Consider the following 22,011-nt stretch of genomic DNA (forward strand, 5'->3'; position numbering starts at 1 on the left):
CAGAAATGAAAAGGGTTTTTTTCTCAGTCCATCTAGAAGCAAACATAGTCCATAAAGTAGATTTTACATTGTTATCTATTCCCCACAAGATTTCAAAACATTACCCCCCAAAGCACACAGAGAAATACAAGATTGAAATATAATCAAGTTACTACTGTAGCCTGGAGGCAAATATAGATTTCAAAGCTCTGTGTTTTAGAAAGCCCCTAAACATGACTCAGACAGGGAAGGGCTACCGTTGATCAGTTGAGTTCAGCTGTCTGGAACTCTAAATAAATGGCATAGTCCTCAAGAGAAGAACAAAGATGACTGGAGATGGCCTTGAAAACTGAACAATTCACCTCAAAAGAGAGAGTCTGCCCTGGAGGTATTTGTGGAGACAAACTGAGTTTACAGTCTCATCTTAAAAATAGTATGAGAGCCATGTTAGCTTGTGGTAGCCCAAAATCAGGAGGAATTTGATAACACTTTCAGACTAATAGATGTTATTAAAATAGACCCATTTTCATGAGCTCACTTCATCAAATCCAAGGGAGTGAATAGATTGATGAAGGATTTAAATTGGGATCAGATGGGGGGGGAGAGAAAACAGGAAACAGGCTATTGAAATGCAGGTTACATGTGATACAGATTATAAGTATCTTATCAATAAGAATATGGATAGAGTTCATTTGATGAAGTGAGCTTTAGTGAGCCTTGATATCACAAAGTGGTCGAGGGATTGAAGGTTAATTCTCCATGTCAGACCCTCTCATGGCTGCTTGATGTTAGTCTACAACACACACAATCTCCATCAAGGTAGCCCAACACATCTGAGGAACACAAGGTTGGAAGAGGGTCAGGAAAAGAGTCCATTGAAAAATTAAGGTCAATGAAGCACCAAGTATTTCAGATTCCAAGCGCAGTTGACAATTTTCCTCTCAGCTTTTTGCCGAGGCTATATTCACACACATGAGGGTTGTGGTGGCTCAGTGACCAAGAGGCTGAGCTTGTCGATCAGAAAGATCAGCAGTTCGGTGGTTCAAATCCCTAGCGCCATGTAATGGAGTGAGCTCCCGTAAGTTGGCCCAGCTTCTGCCAACCTAGCAGTTCAAAAGCATGTAAAAATGCAAGTAGAAAAATAGGAACCACCTTTGGTAGGAAGATAACAGTATTCTGTACGCCTTCGACATTTAGTCATGCCAGTCACATGACCACAGAGACATCTTTGGACAGCGCTGGCCCTTTGGCTTTGAAACGGAGATGAACACCGCCCCCTAAAATGGGAACAACTAGCACATATGTGCAAAGGGAACTTTTACATTTTAACTATATTTACACACACACACACATTGAGAGGGGGGAGAGGGAGTGGGACAGAGAGAGAGAGTGGGAGAGAGAGATTAACTCTGTTGGTTAATCTCAACAGTTATTCATAAGTGATTGCTTGACATATAGTGGCAGGATAAATAAAAGCATGTAATGTAAAGGTTCTGTTTTCCAAACAATAAAATAGGCAGGTAATAAATGAAGTGCAGGTGACAGGATGGTGGCAATTGTGGCCGATTGTTGCTACATTATCCTCCTTATAAACTGCATCATTCAACAACTAGTATCCTTCCCCAAATAGCTACCTTTCAGGTAGTTTGGACTTTGAATCCTCTAATTCAGGGGTGTCAAACTCACAGCCAGCGGGCTGGATATGTCACATGCTGGCCCCACCCCAGCCCGGTTTATTGAAGCGGGGGGAGTCTTGATACATCATGTGACACCGCCATGACGATGCGGGTTTGACACCCTTGCTCTAATTCTAAGATGGGAAGTTGACTGCAGATCAGCAGAATCACATCACTTGAATGAGAAAAGCTGTGCTGGAGGGGAAAATCAGCTTTAGTTCCATGTTCTGAAATCAAGCCAAATAGTTAACATGTCTCCTTTGAATGAATTCATTGTAACGGAGAAGACAGTACAGTACAGTGAAGAATACTAGGGCAGATTAAGAGACCAAGTTCAAACTATACTCAGCCTTGAATGTCACTGGTTGACCTTGGACCAGTCACCATTTCTCAAGCCAACCAATGAGAAGAGAAAGAAACAGGAAGTCAGTGGTGGGATTCAATTTTTTTTTACTACCAGTTCTGTGGGTGTGACATGGTGGGCATGTTGTGGCTTGGTGGGCGTGGCAGGGAAAGATTACTGCAAAATCCCCATTTCCTCCCAATTATCTGGGATTTGTGAAGCAGAGAATATATGGGGGCGGGGCCAGTCAAAGGTGGTATTTACCCGTTCTCAGAACTACTCAAAATTTCCGCCACCAGTTCTCCAGAACTGGTCAGAACCATGGTGAATTCCACCTCTGCAGGAAGCCCTTCGGGGATTGGGGGGGGGGGGAAACAAAACTCTAGAAAATGGAATTAATACCTATGGACTGTTAATAAAATAAATCCTACAGAAATCATTCATTTGTCCAGTGAATAAATGAACATGATTTGAAATGGATACAGAGCCTTTTCCTCTTCCTCTACTTTGTAAAAAAATGAGTGATGCAAGGATATTCTCTAAATCTGGTGATGGTTTGGGCCTTAGGTTTGGGTCAGTATTTCAAACAACTTTTCTTTTGGGATGTTTGCTGAGCAGGTGAACCACGCTTTGAGACCTTGAAGTGCTGGTTAAAATGTGTGCAGGGGTCTTGCAACTGTGTGCCAGCTGCTGGTACTGAATTTATACTGACACTATTTGGATTGTGCAATTAATCACTGCACAAAGGATTTCGGTTCTGCAGCTGCTATGAGAATGTATAGTGTTCCATTTTCTGTGCCCTGTGACTATTTTTATTTCAACCTTTGTTAGTCTAAAATCCTCTTTCTGGCTGAATGGGCATTCAGTAAGTTTCTGCTGTAAGAAAGCAGGAAGTTTTTGAGGATCAATGTTTTGTATTACAGGTGTAAACAAATCTTCATAATTGAACATTCAGACCTGGCTGTGTAAGCTGTGCGAACATAAACATTCAAATACTGTCATTAGAATAAGTGATGTGAATTATTGGCAGTTCCATAAACTAGTCTAATTAGAATATTTTTATATTGTAACCAGATTTATTTGGATCATTTCATCAGAGTATGGAGATTTTTATGTAATGTTTAGGATCATCTAAGGCAGGTGTGTCAAATCGGTAGCCCGTGGGCTGAATGCGTCACGCGTAGACCACACCCAGCCCAGCCCCACAAAGAGAAAAATGTCGCAATACATCACGTGATGGCAACATGACACCGCTAGTTTGAGACTCGTGATTTAAGGCAAGGCAAGAGGAAAAAGTGGTCAAGATCAGCAAAAGAAGAAAGAGTTTTCTGGAAATACCTTAGAGCAGGAGTGTCAAACTCAAGGCCAGGGGCCCGGATCTGGCCCGCAAGGTGCTTAGATTTGACCCCTAGGGCCACCCTAGAAACAGCCCATTTTTTCTGGCAGAGCTCTCGGGCCACCCCTGACACAAGAGACATATAGCTGGCCACCCCCACCCTGCCTCCTGAGGTCAAACACAACACTGATGCAGCCCTCAATGAAATCAAGTTTGACACCCCTGACTTAAAGTAACCAGGATAAAGACATAATCCTAAATGGAGAACTCATTTCATCAGATCCTAGGAAATGTTATTTGGGTTAGAGTTAAAAGTATATTGTATTTGTATTTGTATTTATTTGGTTTGTATGCCGCCCATTCTCGGAAGACTCAGGGCGGCTTACAGGTAAAAAAGGGAAGGGGGAGACATACAAAGAATAAAACACCTCTGACTACTAAGGAATATTAAACAGCGGTATCGGGAAAATAAAAACAAGATGCAAAGGGATAATTACTTTCATGATTAAGTATTCATCTTTTTGTTGAGAAGATATAGACTACAGCACAGTTTCTAAGGGTGGTCTGGAACTAGAAAAAGCTTATAGAAAAAGAGCTTTGGATTCTGCAGTTAAGACCGTGAAAAGTCATTTCAATACCTACTAATAACTTCAACCAAAGATCCTCTTTGCCTGAATAGATTCTTCCAGTAGGTCAATAACTTGCTGTCCAATCAGTTGAGGAGTTATTGGAGGAAACAATTTTATTTTCCTTACCATTTTGCATGAGGGAAAAATTTAGACCTTTCCTGCATCATAAGTACTATAGCCAGTTTTTTAAAAAAATCAAATGGATTATGTCTTAGTTAAATCTTGAGAGTACAAGTGGGAAATAAAGTGACATGTTGCAGTACAAAGCGTTGGTTGTTTCCAACAAACCGGCCATCCCTTTGACCAGGCTAATTCAATTTCTTCAGTTCTTCATATTTTCTGCATCCCTCCCAACCATTAAGACACTTACTTGGCATGCTCAGCTTTGGTTGCAAAGCTCTTTGAGGCAATAAGAGCCGAGGTGGTGCAGTGGTTAGGGTGCAGTACTGAAGGCCACTACAGCTGACTGTTATCTGCAGTTCAGCGGTTCTAATCTCACCGGCTCAAGGTTAACTCAGCCTTCCATCCTTCCAAGGTGGGTGAAATGAGGACCCAGACTGTGGGGGCGATATGCTGACTCTGTAAACCACTTAGAGAGGGCTGAAAGCCCTATGAAGCGGTATATAAGTCTAACTGCTATTGCTATTGCTATAATACTGTTCTCTTCAGTTTCCCTCATCAAAAACAGTTGCATAGCCCCTTAAGTCCTGGATTCCCAGTTGCTGACATCTTCTTTTTGTCCTTGACTAGTGCTTTGTTGGCCACAGAAGGATTCACCCTCCGAAAATTAGTTTACTGTTAATCTATGAGTTTCAATTTTGGACTCGCTTCTGTTCCAAGGAATAGAATGAGAAGATGGAAAGGTAGCACTTTTTCTGGGGCTTTTGAAATTCTAGCACATTTGTCAAGCTTTCCTCGTTGATCTGTGATTTGTTCTCCAACAACTGAAGTCCTTCTCAATGGTCAGTTTATCCAACAAACCACTCCTTCATGTGCTTTTTTAAAAAAATCTATTTTTAAAATATATTTTTATTTCTTAATAGGTTTTGCAGAAAGATAAAAATTACAAAATACCAAAGAGAACAGGAAAGAAATTCACATATGTCTACAGATACAAAGAGAGAGAAAGAACAACTCCTCCTTTTCTGTTACTTAATGTTACTCTTGTCAAAGCCATGGAGATGGCCTTGAGGGAAACACAGTCAGACTCTCAAGATTCTGTTAATACAGCAGAGCCTGTCTCAAAGCATAGTTCAGGAGGAAGATCTGAAGAACCAAGTTAGGGAAAGAATCATGGAGTAAATCTATCCATGAGGCCACTAAGAGCCAACACCAACTTAGTAGCACATATTTAATCAAACAATGTTATATTTGTCCCAAAGGTGCTTTTTCAAGAGGCAACTGGACTTTCTGGTTTTTCTTTGAAGAAGTCTCGCTTCTTATCCAAGAAGCTTGTTCAGCTGAAGAAGCTTCTTGGATGAGAAGCAAAACATCTTCAAGGAAAAACAGAGAAAGTCCAGTTGCCTCTTGAAAAAACACCTTTGGGACAACCATGACCTGGATGACTGAGAATCTCCATAGGCATTTAGCAATCTTATCTTTGTTTTCTGATCCAAAAAACCTCAAAGGGCTGAGACGTCTACAGAATGTTAAACTAGATGGCAGATATGCCTGCATCTGGGGTGTTTTCTTCAGACATTAACTTCTCAGTGTTTGAGTGATTGTGTGATTTTGGCACACAACAAAAAATGAAAATGTATGATCTCTGGTTTCTAGGCTGGGGCCTTATAAACTATGCCAAGCTGGCTTTCTCTCAAGCATACTTAGTACTTCTGAAGTCTACCACCCTGATCAAATCAATATCATTTACTTCCAAGCAAACTTTTGTAGAACATTGTTTCATGTCATCTGTACTGCTTAACAGTCTGGTCACAAAAGGGAAAGCACTTTAAATGCATGAAACATTTAGGAGTCAGAGTAACAGACAGTTGAAATTAATGCCATTAAATTCATTGCTACATACACGCTCTTCAACCCACTGCCAGCTATTTTCAATAAGCTTATGAACTTCTCTTGTCAGATGTATCTTTTAATGATTATCAAACAGGTTTACTTTCAGGACGAGAGCTGAAAAAGAGATTAGCAAAGAAGTAATACATTATAAAAGCCTTTATCCAGTGATGACAGTTTATTCTTAACAGCTATCTCCTTTTTGTTCCTGACTTGGATTAATTTGACAACTTAGATTTTATATTGACGGCATGAGACATAGTATAGGGACTTCTGCATCAGGGAACAAATTAGGATTTGGTATCTGTGGATTTTGAAAGGTTAGCAAATATATTAAAATATGGTTGTCTATTCTGAAATCCCATGTGATTGTCTGCTTCATCATCCTTAGAACTTCTCCACAGAATTTAACGGACATAAATATGGCATTTCTGAAGCCAGTTATTACCAATAAATTCTCATATGGATTTCTTTCTAAGGTTAAAACATGTTAGTAGATACTTTTTCATTTCTCTTTCTCTATTACTTTTTCTTTATGTTTTAAAGACAGTTTTGCCTAGTTTGGGATTTTTTTATATGTATTTAGATATTTTGTCAATATTTTGTATTTTGGGGGAGGTTGGAAGGAGGCTGGAAGGAATGGGAACGTATCTTTGGGGTCTTCCTGAAAAGTCTTCTTTTTCAGCACTGAGAAAGTGGAAAGTGTGAGGAAGACACTCAAAATAACTTTGCCTTAATTTTGTTTGGTATAAGATGCAGCAGAGAGAAACTCTGTTTTCAAGTTTCTTTTATTCTACTATGCAACAATGACAAGTATGCTTGAGTCTCTATTTCTTGGCCTTCCCCACCTTGAAGGGCTGGCAACTGGCATACATATTGAGAACTATAACATGGTTATTGTGAACAGTGTAATTGTGAACAGTGTAATGGCTGCTCTCATGTACGTAAAGGCAGGGATGGGATTCTACCGATTCAGACCAGGCAAACCGGTAGCTCCATCAGCTGGGAGCGAACCAGTTCATGCTGATGATCAAGTGGGCCTGCCCACCCGCCCGCCTCTGGACTTTACTGATTTATATCTTCTCAGCTGAGTTGAGCGGCAGGGCGGATTACCATGCCTCAGCTGTTTTTCTCCCCAACAGAAATGTGGAAGGAAAGTTTTCTCTAAACTGTGCACACGAAGCGTGTGATCACCGAACTGGTTGTTAAACCGGGGGGATCCCACCACCGCGTAAAGGGAACAGGAAATTACCTTGAAGAACAGGAAGAAAAGGCGCTATCATGACAACAGTGAGGTAAGTGGGACTTGAGCTGGTCCCAAGAATCTAATTTGAGGAAACATCTCAGACAATTCCCTCTTTAGTTCACAGAAAGATAAAATGAGAGGAAAAGGGAGAGCACATTCAGATTAGCAAGATTTTGTCACTAAAACTGTTACAATTAAAGAAATCCTGACCTATATGGATAGGTTTCTGGTCTACCTCATAGGGCTGACAGTGGATGAGACCAGTACAAAACATCCATTTACCACATGGCAGACAGGTTGTTCTTCTGGCCCCTGTACCTTTCCTTCAGACTGATGAGAGATATTGTGTAGAAAAGGATGTTGCTGGAGATTGCTATTTTGCTTTGAGGCATGTTAGCTCCCTATTTCACTTTCCTAATCAAAAGAACATTTCAAACAGTCAGATGGGCCCTGTGTTCAGTATGATGCCCATGGCCATCAGTTGGATTAATCCTGCAGACTTGTCTGCATGGGGTCCTGCAGGAGAAAGATGAAGAGACATCAGACCAGAACAAGTGAGATAAAAATTGCAGCCCTGGGCTTGACTTTTCAGAATTCCAGCCTCACTTCATTGTGCATTGTCTTCTTTGGAATATTTCCCCTCATGGTGAAGCAGGGGGAAGAGAGGAAAGAAATGAAACCTGCATTGTAATGCCACAGCACAACACAAGTTGTACGTACCCGCAACAGGTTTTGGGACACGTATGAAAAGGAGGGTCACAATGTGAATTTTGTCATTTTATCATCATGGCTTGTTTCCTTTCCACTATTAAGCTGTTTTCAAGAGTATCTTCTCATTCAGTTTTGGGATGCCACTGTAAACTTCTGAGTTACTCCAGTCAGTTGATGTCTTTTTGTTGGGTGTAGCAATATGGTTTTAATTACGTTCAGGAAACCACATTAAAAACTGAAGAAATGCTAGAAAAAACAAGTGAAACCTGCAAATATGCTATTATGGCTGAAGTAACATATTGATGAAGGAATGAGTATCTATCTATCTATCTATCTATCTATCTATCTATCTATCTATCTATCTATCTATCTATCTATCTATCTATCTTCTGTTTCCCCCAAAATAAGACCTCCCCAGATAATAAGCCCAATTGGACTTTTGAGTGCATGCGCTAAAATAAGCCCTACCCCAAAAATAAGCCCTCCCAAAAATACTGCAACACAGCAGCAGCCATGAGGTGACCACACTCGCCGCTTCCTGCACCCCAAAAATAATAAGACCTCCCAAAAAATAAGGCCAAGTGCTTATTTCAGGAGTCAAAAGAAAATAAGACCAAGTCTTATTTTTGGAAAAACTGTGTTTGTGTGTGTGTGTACAGGTCTTGGCATATTCGGGTCTTTTCCCATGTAAGATTGAGAATATCTTGGCGATGTTTCGACAAGGTCCCACTCATCATCTTCAGGCTGGTTCCTTTGGCTTTGTGCTTGTGCAAGCAAAGCGTGATCGGAGCTACCGTCTTTCTATAAATATTGGTGGGGGGTGGAGTGCTGGCTTTGTTGCTGTAAGTGGATTGGTTGGCTGTGTTGTAACTTCTTGATTAGTTGATGGAGTTGATATTTGCAGATTAGTCGGTTGTTTCGTAACATCCTGTGTGGCTGAGGTATTGGCTGTGTGCCTATTGTTCTTTTGTGTTGTAACGGCCTGGGTAATAGGCTGTGTGATGACATCCTGAGCTCTATTGTAGTGATATCCTGAGTCCTGTGCTGCAACCTCCTGGTGGGTTGGCTGCATTGTAACATCCTGAGCCTTTGCGTTGTAACCTCCTGAGTTCTGTTACGTAATGTCCTGAGCAGATGGCTGTGGTGTAACATCCCGGGCTTTTGTTTGGCTCCGAGTTTGCAGTCTGGCCATGTGTTCATGGCATGTGTCAGTTTGCTTTGTGGGGAGGGGGTCGGGGGGGGGGGTTCAGCAGTTGGTGATGCCACCATTGTTTGGCTTCTGGATGGTGGTTGCATTTGGTCTATGGGATGGGTTTGGGTTTGAGTCTGGTGAGGGTGATTGGTGGTTGCATCCTGGGTTGTTCTGGATCTGGTGTCGGTTTTCGTGGGTGGGACTCGTTTGTTGACTAGAGCTAGTTTCCAGATGTCTGATAGGCGGGAGGTATCGCCACATTGTGGGGGTGTTTCTCTATTTCGATGGCTTCCATAATTATTCTCTTGTTGAAGTGTTCAGTTTTGGAGATTAATTTGATTCTTTCAAAATCAATTTCATGTCCTGTTGCTTTAAGGTGCTAGAAGAGGGAGGAAGTTTTTTCTTCTTTTCTGATTGCATTCTTGTGTTCTGCGATGCATACATTTATTCTCCTGTTAGTTTGTCCAATGTATGTGGCTGGGCAGATTTTGCATGGTATTTCATAGACTCCTTGGTTTTCTAGCTGGATCTTGTCTTGTCTTGTCGTGGTGTGTGCGTGTGTGTGTGTCTGTGTGTGTGTGTGTGTGTATCCATCCATCCTCTAATGAATTACAAAATTATGTGGAATACTTTGTTTGCTCATAAATTTCATAGGGATTTATCCTACACACTGTGCCATACATTGCTATTATTATGCCACTTCCTCTTTTTTTGACAGATAGCTGTCAAAAATTATAATTGCACAATTATCTTTTTTCTGCTGAAATAATTCCATTTCCCATTGCTAGGAGATATTCTAGCTTTTCAAATATGCCATCTTGAATCTGCTGTCATATTTTTTTTCCTAATGTATACGCTCTGTTTTGTGCCCAATGAGTGCTATTTTTAAAACTATTATTGCTGTTGGTTTTTTTTATTAAAAGTTTTTTTTATTTTTATTTTTCAAAACAGACACAATACAAAAAAATCCTCTTTCTTTACATACTGTTGGTTTTGAGATACCAATACCCCCCAAAATTATGTCTTATTTTTAAAATGGAGAATATCATCATTGCAAAGCATTTATAGAAAAAAATACAACAATATATTAATACCCTTTCATTTACATCATTAGGAGCTACTATTAACATAAAGACACAGCACATGTCCGTATCTAGGGAACTGGACCTCACAGCATATCTGATCTATATCCTGACAATTAGTGTCTGCCTGCTTATTGAATGTATTGTAGGTTCAATATATTCAATATAAGTTTAGACAATTTACTTAGGAAAAACAGAAAAAGAAAATCAAATGTTAAAAAAAATATTATAAAGCATTCCAGTTCCAAATATATAGAGAATTATGCATCCTCCCTCCAATGCTGTCCTTCTCCCTAAAATTCTAATGTTGTTGTCTGTGATCTATTGAGGTTGATGGTATTCTGAACTTTTGTTCAAACATTCTATATTGGCTAATAAGCATGTTTGTTCTTCAGTTATTTGAGATTGGGAAGTGATTCAGAAGGAAAAGCAGTATTTCCTAGTCTCCCCCCACCCTCAAAATGACTTGATGAGGTTTTCTGAACACCTCTGAATGCCTCCCCTTATTTAGGGGACACTTGAACGAGCTCCATTGTTATCCCCAGGCTTTTTGGTAGTTGACAAATATGGGGAGACCAAGATGAATGCAGAATGCTCTATTTCATGCATACTCCGGCAATTAAATAATACAAAGCCAGAATACCTGTTTACTTTCCTCTCCTTTTAACTGAAAATTAGACCATCGTATTTAAAAACACACAGGTTTTTGTTTTTTTCCTTTTCATTTTCTAGGTCATCCATTACTCACTCTCTCATTTTTTTAGTTTTTCAGGCTTGAAGTATATAACAGAGTGCTACCTTTTCTGCTGCTTCTTTCTAGTATAAATTACAGATTGATAAAAAGAAGAAGTTTGCACTCTAGTGGCTGAATAAAAAAATGACTCTGTAAATAATTCATATGAAAGAAATAATCTTTTTTAAAAAAAATACACTTTCTTCAATAAAAGCCCCTTTATTATTTTATTTTTGTTTACTTTTACAACTCTGAAAATTGTCAGTGCAGCCTGCTCTTTATATTTTAAATATTGGGGGGGGGGGGGTGAACTTTATAAACAAAAGAAATTGTTTATGTCCATTTTTCCCCACAAAGTAGTGAATCTCAAGCTGAGAACCTCCTAGCAGGGTCTTTGTTAGGAAAGGTTAGAAACAACTGAAGGAGGGATGTGAAGTTGTAAGGAAGTATGGACTCTTGGCAGCCATTTTGGTGTAGTGGTTAAGGCATCAGGCTAGAAACAGGGACACTGGGAGTTCTAGTCCTGCCTTAGGCACAAAAGCAGTTGGGTGACTTTTGGGCCACTCTCTCTCAGCCTTAGGAACGGGGCAGTGGAAAACCACCTCCAAAAAACCTTGTCCGGAAAATTGTAAGAACTAGTCCAAGCAGTCATCAGAACACACACACCAAAAAATCCCCACCAAAGGTGGGTTCCTACCGGTTCGACCCGGTTCGGCCGAGTATGTAGTAACTTGGTCGGCCAAGCCCCGAACCAGTTCTATTGGGGCGATGTAGGCACTGCCATCTTGTTTTTTTGCTTCTGCGCATGTGCAGAAGCAATTTCTTTACTACTGCGCATGTGCATGCGCGCACGAAGCACATCGCTGAGCGAACCGGCAGTAACAAAAGCTGGAACCCACCCCTTCCGCCCACTATTAAAACAGGTGAAGCTACTTACTCAACTACACAGATTTATGGGAATGATTACCCCAGATTTTGATTTAGGAGCAGCTCCTGATTTTCTCCTAAGATCAGGCATTTATTCCTGATTTTAGCTGCCGCAAGGAATCAAACTGGACTCAAGAGAGATTCCCTAACTTCTTTCCTACATTTATTACCCACCCGTAAAAAAGTTCAAGATGGTGGGCACAGTTCTCCCGCCCTCCACAATTATTTTTACCACCACCCCATGCAAGAGTAACAGCTGAAAGACAGTAACTTGCAAAGCATCACTAGTCATCATCTTAATGAGAGGGATCAGAACATTAGTCTCCCTATAGCAATGTGACCCCAGTTTCACAGGTCACAATATACTTAAAATCTTAAAAATATCTTTCCTAACTTCCATTGTTTACACCCCACCCACCCCAATATGCAAATCAGAACCCCATTCAACACGCTGAGGCCCATATGCTTGCATCTCTAAACCTTGCAGAGGGCAGCAGCTTCGATCACTGCTGCCATTAATCCAGCTGATAGGTGAGAAAATGCAAGCTAATTAAGTGCTTACTCTCCCTGCTTCTCATTTGAAAATGGCTGAATGTTTTGCCCCTTCCCCCACAAAAGAAGAGCTTTGGTGCTCTTTGAATTGTAAGGCAAAGCTCCTCCATCATTCCCCTTTCTATAAAGGAATGAGTACTGTACAGTTTCCGTTACAGGTATGTATGTATGTATGTAGAACGGAAGCTTTGTACTCATTTGCTTTATAAAAAGGGAAATGAGGGAGGGGCTTTGCCTTGACTATCTGTATCTGTATCTATCTATCTATCTATCTATCTATCTATCTATCTATCTATCTTCTATCTATCGTCTATCGTCTATCGTCTATCGTCTATCGTCTATCGTCTATCGTCTATCGTCTATCGTCTATCGTCTATCGTCTATCGTCTATCATCTATCTGTCTATCTATCTATCTATCTATCTATCTATCTATCTATCTATCTATATACACAGGCACACACACAGAGACACACACCTATAATGGAAACTCTGCACTCATTTGCTTTATAGAAAGGGGAATGAGGGAGGGGCTTTGCTTTGTACAGACAGACAGAGAGACAGAGAGAGACGGACAGACAGACAGACAGAAGATAGGTAGGTAGGTAGGTAGGTAGGTAGGTAGGTAGGTAGGTAGGTAGGTAGGTAGAGACACAGACACAGACACAGACACAGACACAGACACAGACACAGACACAGACACAGACAGGTAAATAGAAACTTTTCAAGGATGGGTGGGTGGATAATGGTTCAACTCAACAATGGGGAAAGGCCTTTTGTGAGGGTTTATGTGTGTGTACACAGAGAGATGGGGGGAAGGCACACACACCCTACAGAGGGCTTTACCTCATAGCTGAGTTGAACTATTATCCACCCATCCTTGAAAACTATCCAAGCAAGAAATGGCCTACTCCCATCGCTAATCACTATCCTGTCTCTATTGCCTTTTGTTTCTTCCCAGCCACTTCACTCTTCATCTGAATTCCCTACAATGTAGTGAGTTCCAAAGACCAACAGGTTTTACACACATCTTCAGATTTCCTTGGGCAGTGTCAGAAAGAGGAAGGGGGGGAGAAATACGACTGCAATAACTAGTAGAGCTAAAGACAATGTTAACCCATTTCACGTGTGGGCTGGGAACAGAGGTGGGTTCCTACCAGTTCGCACCTATTCGGTAGAACCGGTTCGTCAAATCTACCGAACTAGTTAGAAGAGATTCCACCAGTGGACCCGGAAAGCAGGCCACACCTACAGAAGAGGTTCCAAAAAATTTTGAAACCCACCACTGGCAAGGATCTTGTAACTTGACAGCTTTAAGACTTGCATGCTTCAATGCCAGAGTTTCTGACCAAACCTAAGTACTAATTCATAATTTCATATCCGGTCACATGGGCGGCAAGCCACTCCCATCCGGTCACATGGGTGGCAAGCCACTCCCACAAAGGAGGCCACACCCACAGAGTAGGTTCCAACAATTTTTGAAACCCACCACTGGCTGGGAATGAAATGACGGCAATGTCATGAAATCAGCAAAGGGAAGGAATCTTCACGTTGGCACAGTCACATTTCACAGGAAGACCTGGGGAGAGAAAGGCAGACATGTTTCATCTGTCACCAAATCAAAGGAAGGAAGGAAGGAAGGAAGGAAGGAAGGAAGGAAGGAAAGCTGTAGTTTTGTGAAAAATGAAATACCAGATTTTTCACAGGTTTGAAACAGAGCAGTGCTGGTTTCTACTGTACATAATCAGTAATACATGTGTGGTTAGTAGTCAGGTGCTGTGGCTGTGGAATTCTGGGAGTTGAAGTCCACAAGTCTTAAAGTTGCCAAGGTTGGACATTCCTACTCAAGGGCTTTTGCAATGGTCAGTGTTCTAACCAATATATTACACGGTTCTCATATATTGTTTTAGGAAGCTTTCAGAAGCTTCTTTCCTTCTTCTAAATTTAGCATTGAGTTTATGGGCAATGTAAAGCTTCAGCTACTTATCATGAAGAACGTTAACACTAGGAATGCAATAGGTTTTTCATTCTGGATTTTAGGGGGAATCGTGTTTAAAATGAAGAGCAAGTTTTACAAATTCAAGAAAGAACCACCTTCTGCTAAAGGTCAGAATTAGTTTATCAAACTGCTTTACAGGTTTGCATAGACTTATGAACTTACCAGTGCACAAGGATATAGATTTGGGGGAGAACAGGGCGGTATATGCCCACTTCAAAACCTTCCTATTTGTAGAATACCCAAATTGTTATGAAAAAGAGGGACAATCCCTCATAGCAACGTGGGGATGGAAAGACCTGCTTTTTCTAAATAACTCAGACGCAAATTGGCTGCTCTGCTTGTAGGTACCTCTCCTTTAAAACTTCTGATCTAGAAACCTTACAGATGAAATGTGCAAGGAAAAGGACTGACAGAATCTAGATCCATGATGGAGAACCTATGGCACACGTTCCAGAGGTGACACGCAGCGCCCTCTCTATGGTCACATGAGCCGTTGCCCCAGTTCAGTTCCACTGTACATATGCGCCGCCTCCCGCCAGCCAGATGGTCTTTGAGTCTCTGCCGCGCAGGCATGGGATTTGGGGCGCATGCAGGGGAGCGCCTGCATCTGCGGGGGGGAGCACCTGCAGATCTAGATCATTGTGGGGTTAAATATTTCTAATTGGCTCAAAATTCCAGCAGCTTTTGTCCTTGTCATCATATGTGTAGATATGACCCTTTTGTATAATCTTTTGGGCATGTTTTGTTTATTTCTTGCTTTTCAACATCTCTCCCCACCCCTTTCCTTTCTTGCTGGCTCACTTACAAACACACACACACACACACACACGTATGATAACTGTCCATATCTTTTGTAATCTTTGTGGCATTATAAGTCTAGAAAATGAAGAATTGTGATTCATTGCTAGAATATCTCTACCGAGCACAACTTTTTTGGAGGGCCCAGATTTAGATCTGACCATCGTGTCTTTTTCACTCAGCCTTCTATTCTACAGAGAACAATTTTGCAACACCACTGAAAACGCACATTGTGAAGGCAACCACGTACATATGTTCTCCCGCTGTCGATATCAAAGCATCATCCTACAAGGAAGAACCTCTGTGTTTAATACATTATCCTTCCAACCCTATAGAAGAGATTGATTGCAGGCCATTCTTCTGCTTCTCCCACTTTATGGCTTTTGATTACAGGAGGCATTTGTTCATGAGAGGAGGCAAAGATCAAGGCAGGTAGCATAAAGAGCATTAGTGGAGGTGCAGCAAAGTGACAAATTCTTCATATGAAGAGATTAGCAGAAGGGACATCAAAGCATCAAACAAACCTTCAACGCACAGTTTCTGACCCACACCCTGACACTTTTCCTTTTATTTTAAATCAAAAACTGCAAAAAAAAATGAGCGTATAACTGTTGAGTTTGCAAAGAGAATAATTGCTAAGGGACAGAAATAAAAAGCAATGTGCATTCCATTGCCTGGAAACTAACTAGATGGATGAGGCCCTAATGTTGGTTAAGGCCAGAAATTTGCCAGGCATAAAACAGGTCAAAGTAGATGACATGACATGTTTCTTTACTTCCTGACCCCGCTTCCCCAAAGTCCACTTAATTAAGTATTTTGGAAGATATCAAACATTAGCAAAGTGTTAGAGATTTGACACTGTGGATATGGGGAGGGTGGGAAGGACCTGGATAGACTTCACTAGCATAAACCAGTGTTATGCATCTGTCTGAGTCCTCCACTCATGCCATCTCTGGTTCTGTACCCCCATGAGATGATAGGCAACTCTCAAAGTACAGAAAGAGGTCAAAGGGGAGAGGTAGATTCTGTAATTCCACTTGGAATTCTGCTGAGTGCATTCCCCTGGTTCCCGCAATATGGTTTCTACTAGCCTTTGTTGAAATGCATACAAATAACTCAAATCACAACTTAAATGAAATTTCTTTGAGCGCCCTGATGATATATCTATTTTACTTGATGTCTATGGAGATTCTCAGTCACCCAGGTCATGGCTGTCCGAAAAGTGCTTTTTCAAGAGATAACTGGACTTTCTGGTTTTTCTTTGAAGACATTTCATTTCCAAGAAACTTCTTCAGCTCTGACTGGATGGTGCGTAATGGAAGGATTTATACTCCTTGCAGACAGCTGGACATTTGCATTCTTTTAGTGGGTCCATTAAGGCCACCTGGAGGTTTATCTCTGTCCTCAGGGTCACCCGAGTGGTGCAAATGGGTATGGAGCCTTTTTTCTTGGAACTGTTGAAAGGACTGTGTTGTAGATTGGAGATAGATGATGCCATATCCATCCCTCTCAGTTGAGAGATGGCTGTTCAATTTTGACATAGATGGCCTCTTTAACCCCTCTTTCAAACCAGCGATCCTTTCTGCCCAAAATATGGACTTTGCTGTCTTCAAAAGAGTGTATTTTAAAAGCAGATGGACTGCTGAATCTAGTCCTGATGTGTTTGTTCTCCTATATTGTGCCATGCATTTATGAAGTGGTTGTTTTGTTTCCCCAATGTACAGATCTGCACATGGCTCACTGCAATTTACTGCATATACCATGTTGTTCAGTTTCTGTCTGGATGTTGTATCCTTGGGGTGGACAAGCTTCTGCCTTAGTGTATTCTTGGTTTTTTTACTGGATAAAAACTTAACAAAGTTCTCAGTTTTGCAGCATGTTTCATTTTAGAATCCTCAAAATACTGCCAGTTTAAAGCTGCAACAAATTCCTTTTATGTCAATATTTGATGAAAACATGCCTGAATTTCTTCTCCCAACGGTTCCACCACAAAACCGCGGACGACAAAATCACGGTCGACGAAAGCGCGCATTTGACGTCATCACAGCGCGACGAAAACATCGCGCTGTGATCGAAAAATGCAAAAATAAAGCGAAAACCTTACCCTAACCCCCCCAAACCTAACCCTAAACCTAACCCTAAACCTAACCCTTAACCTAAGCCTAAATCTAACCCTAAACCTAACCCTTAACCTAACGCTAAACCTAACGCTAACCTTTAACGTAACGCTAAACGTAACCCTAACGCTCTAAACCTAACCCTAACCCTTAACCTAACCCTAACCCTAAACCTAACCCTTACCTTTATGTGAATCGGCTTGCTTTAATTTTATTTTTATTTCAATTTTTAATTTTTTTCGTCGCGCTGTGATGACGTCATATGCGCGCTTTCGTCGATCGCGCTTTTGTGGACCGCGGTTTTGACGGGTCACGTCTCCCAACAGGTGGTTTCCTTAAGTGTATTTTCTCTAATTCCTGTTACAGTTGATTATCCCATAAATTCTCAGAGGTGTAATTCTACAACCCTTCCTTTTGATTTCGAATTTCTTAATTTCTTTTGATTTAAGCAATTTGACATTATTTTCTTCTACCAGGACAATCCATAAAATGTCTTTCTTTATCTCTTTTGGTACAGCCCAAGGGGCCAGGCTGGGGCAGAATGGGCAAGACTCACTTTCCTTGCTTTTTAGGAGCCTTTTGTACACGCCAAAGTGAGGAGTGAATAAAGAAAAACAGAAGCTATTCGTGCTTGATAATTTGGAGGATTGATACCATGTGGTTCTCCAGAAAATGGCAGAGGTCAGAATCCAGAGTTGTGTTGCTTTGTCCTATTGGAGATACAGGAGACAAGGCATCCAGAAATGGCAACCTCTTCCCATCACTGATCCTGCTACCTTTCTTTGTTGCACAGTTTCAAAGTTATAGCACCTTAGATATGAATATGTTCAGAGGTGGGTTCCTACCAGCTATTCGGTAGAACCAGTTTGTCAAATCTACTGAACCAGTTAGAAGAGGTTCCACCAGTGGACCCGGAAAGCAGGCCACACCTACAGAAGAGGTTCCAAAAAATTTTGAAACCCACCACTGGTCCTTGGATATGATTATTCTACACTATCATGCTCATATTTATAAAACTCAGTGCGCCTGTGAAAGGTAAGGATGATTACTGCATTTGTGGTGCAATCAGAACATTGCGTGTGTTGAAGTTGTTTTAACGCAAACCAAAGATGCCTTTTAAAAAACAAGTTTACATCATATTCTTATGCATGCCAGTGCTGTGTGTGAGGTAATTTAAGGTGGTTCTGACAAGTGTTGTCGGCATTTTCATATTCGGTCACATGGGCAGCAAGCCACTCCCATCTGGTCACATGGGCGGCAAGCCACTCCCACAAATGAGGCCACACCCACAGAGCAGGTTCGAACAATTTTTGAAACCCACCACTGAATACGTTTGACTACTATTTGAAATTATTCAAATGGTTCTTATGGGCTTTACATTGCTCCTTCCAACTTAAATCTGCCAAGTAAAAAGGTATTGGTAAACTGGTGCCTTGGATGAGAAATATCTCCTCAGATTACCGGTATTTCAACTGTGCCTTGTTTGGGAATTCACAGCATGGGGCAAAAAAAAAAAATGCTTGTGAGTGGACATGTTGAGATGCAGCCTTATTTTGCCCTGTCAATGGTGTATGGTTCCTGGGTAGCTTCTAGGAATATGAAAGCTGCTGTTAGTGACCTGCTATTCATAGCAGAAGTCAATGCCTTGTGCCTCCTTCAAAATTACCCCTGTAATTCCTCCTCTCCTTTCACTCCTGCTGGAACATGGAATTATTACTTATCGCATGCAGATTACACAGCCATAAATGTCAAGGTCTACAGCTGGGTATGAAGTGTATATAGCATGTAACACTTCCGACTATATTGCTGCTTTTGAGTTAACATTTTGGGTTCTCAACCAAACAGATGCTAATAGCTCAAAAACCAACTGGCTGTTACATCATTGGGTATGACTCAGGCAGGACCTCTCCCGCTGGATCATCTGATCCTTCATCTTTGTCTTTGTCCTTGTTTTGCCCTGACATTGATGTCCTGTGGATTTTGTACAGTGATCAGGAAAGCAGTGGAGCTTATTGTAATCATGCATCTTCTGTTAGGTGGTGTAAGACATGTGAAAAGCTGCTCCAGTTTTTGAAGTGAACATGTCCATGAGCCCCAGCATCATGATCGTGTGTGCCATGCACTAAATTAAGGGTAACTGGATAAAATATTAGCATGGTAAAAAGGAAATGACAGCACTGAGCAACTCCACCACAAAAGTCCTTCCTGACTGCACACCATTTGCAGCCGACAACTACCCTGTTTCCCTGAAAATTAGACCTCCCCGGATAATAAGCCCAATCGGGCTTTTGAGCACATCTGCTAAAATAAGCCCTCCCCTGAAAATAAGCCCTCCTCAAAAATATTGCAACATAGCAGCCATGAGGTGACCATGCTTGCCACCTCCTGTACCTCAAAAACAATAAGACCTCCCTGAAAATAAGCCCAAGCGCTTATTTTGGGGGTCAAAAGAAAAATAAAACCCTGTCTTATTTTGGGAGAAACACGGTAAGTTCAATGTATCTCTGCCCAAGGTGGGTACCCAGATCACTGTTTGAGCTTTGACCTGAGAGCAACATTATCCCAACAGAGACAGTTTAGGATAGGATAGGATAGGATAGGATAGGATAGGATAGGATAGGATAGGATAGGATAGGATAGGATAGGATAGGATAGGATAGGATAGGATAGAATAGAATAGAATAGAATAGAATAGAATAGAATAGAATAGAATAGAATAGACTAACATAATTGGAAGGGACCTTGGAGGTCTTCAAGTTCAACCCCCTGCTTAGGCAGGAAACCCTATACCATTTCAGACAAATGGTGTTCCAACATCTTCTTAAAAACTTGCAGTGTTGGAGTATTCACAACTTCTGGAGGCAAGTTGTTCCACTGATTAATTGTCCCAACTGCCACATTGCTATGCCACATTATCTCAGAACTGTGTGGAGACTGGTGTCTCAAGCCTCTATCAATTTGCAGTAGCTGAATGGACTCTGCAATAGAGGACACTGATGAATTGCAACCTCAGGGCTATGGTGACCTTATAATAACAGTGCCTATGCTGTATGTTTTGTTTTGTTTTGTTTTGTTTTGCAACAGTATAATGAGCACCCTGGATGGGGATGTTTGTCCTGGAACACAATACTGATTAAAAACTACATCTTTGTGTTAATTAGTTGATGATGCTAGTGCAGAAGTCCCTTTCCAATATCTATGTCCTCTAACCACAGCTAGAGGCATGTACAAGGGGCAACAATTCTGGCGTTCATATAAATTGCCCAGGTGGGAAGAGAACCTCTGGTTTTGCCACCAGAGAAAGCATTTGGAAAATTAGTAAGGTGGAAGACAGAGATCCTGGACTGAATCCTGGAGACTAACACTGTTGAATGTAGAATGTCTTTGAAAATACAGCTTCAAAATGCTCTGCAATAAATATACCAAGGCACCCTTAAGCTTGCTTGAATGCAGAACTTCAAAGCAGGGTACTAAAATGGCATTACAGGTAAGTATTTAGAAAAAATCCCTGCTCTTTGGAACTGTGTGACAAACCCACACAGTTCAGTGCAATTAGACTGAATAGATCACCAAGGGATAACCATTCCATGAAATCATTAAATGCAGAAGTAGAAAGTCTGATGACATCACCTTACCTGAAGGGAACTGGTCTACCCTCCCCTCTGCATGGTATGGAAGGGAAACAGGGTATGACCTGTCATTATACTCCTCAAGGAGCTAAAAAAATAATAATCTTTTTTCTACTTTCTAAATTTGTTCCACACCTGATTGGTGGCACATTTCTCTCTGGAATCTCCTGGATATTTTTTGCATGCCGAGACTAAAGAAATGAGATAATGACACAGGCATGGAGGCAAGGCCCAGCATGGTATCTGCCTCCTTATCCCAGTAATATATCTCTATTCTGGCCTCGTGGTTAATGGAGAATTGGCAGGCAGAATAGAATTTATTCCAAGTTTTCTTGGTGAGATATAGGGTATTGTCAATAAACCTAGCCATCATAGGAATGATAGAACATTTTGTAACACTTGAAATTCAAGGAAACTTTTACAGAAATCAGGTACAAAATACCCGTTAAGGCACTTTAGGAGTATGAAAAATGTCTGAGTTAAATATTCTTCATAATGGAACACAGGCATTAAGGTAGACATGGATTGATTCAAAATACAGTAAAGGCATCATTCAATGAAAGGAACTTTATCATAACCTAGCTCATATACTGCCATAGAAAAAGACGCAATGGTTAAGGCCACTGTTCCTTCAGATACAGGATTTGTGTCACTTTTTAACTGTGGTCCAAAGAGTGGGTTCAATTGAGCCAGAATGGCAATCAGCCAGAATAGGTAGCAGCACACAGCAGTAATCACCAGCATTGTATTAATAACACCCCGGTTAGGGCCCTTGGAGACCAACCACATCAAAACTCCGCCGATCACCCCCCAGAAAACGCTCATGACGATGATGGGCACCAGTAGGCCGCCGTACGCCATCGCTGCCTCCTTTCACTGACTCTGGCTCTAAAACCAACGCTACGGCCGATCGACACCCAGTTTTCCATAGCTACGCCTGCCTTGGCTTCTTGGCCAATCGGAGGATTGGCAGGACTGAAGCAAGTCCCTAGGGGGGAAAATAGAATGGATTGTGGAAGCAAAACCTCAGCCCTCTGCCCTCTGCTCTGTCAAA

The 22,011-nt window shown here is 41.3% G+C and overlaps 1 pseudogene; it reads right to left on the bottom strand.

Annotated features, from left to right (window-relative positions):
- Window positions 1-21,277: 21,277 nt before the first annotated feature.
- Window positions 21,278-21,866, bottom strand: LOC106550480 (V-type proton ATPase subunit e 1 pseudogene; annotated as a pseudogene).
- Window positions 21,867-22,011: the final 145 nt, after the last annotated feature.

The sequence above is a fragment of the Thamnophis sirtalis genome, unplaced genomic scaffold (genome assembly GCF_051295495.1).
Source record: "Thamnophis sirtalis isolate CommonGarterSnake01/CBP01778 unplaced genomic scaffold, rThaSir2_p1.2 scaffold_6, whole genome shotgun sequence".
Classification (NCBI taxonomy): Eukaryota; Metazoa; Chordata; class Lepidosauria; order Squamata; family Natricidae; genus Thamnophis; species Thamnophis sirtalis.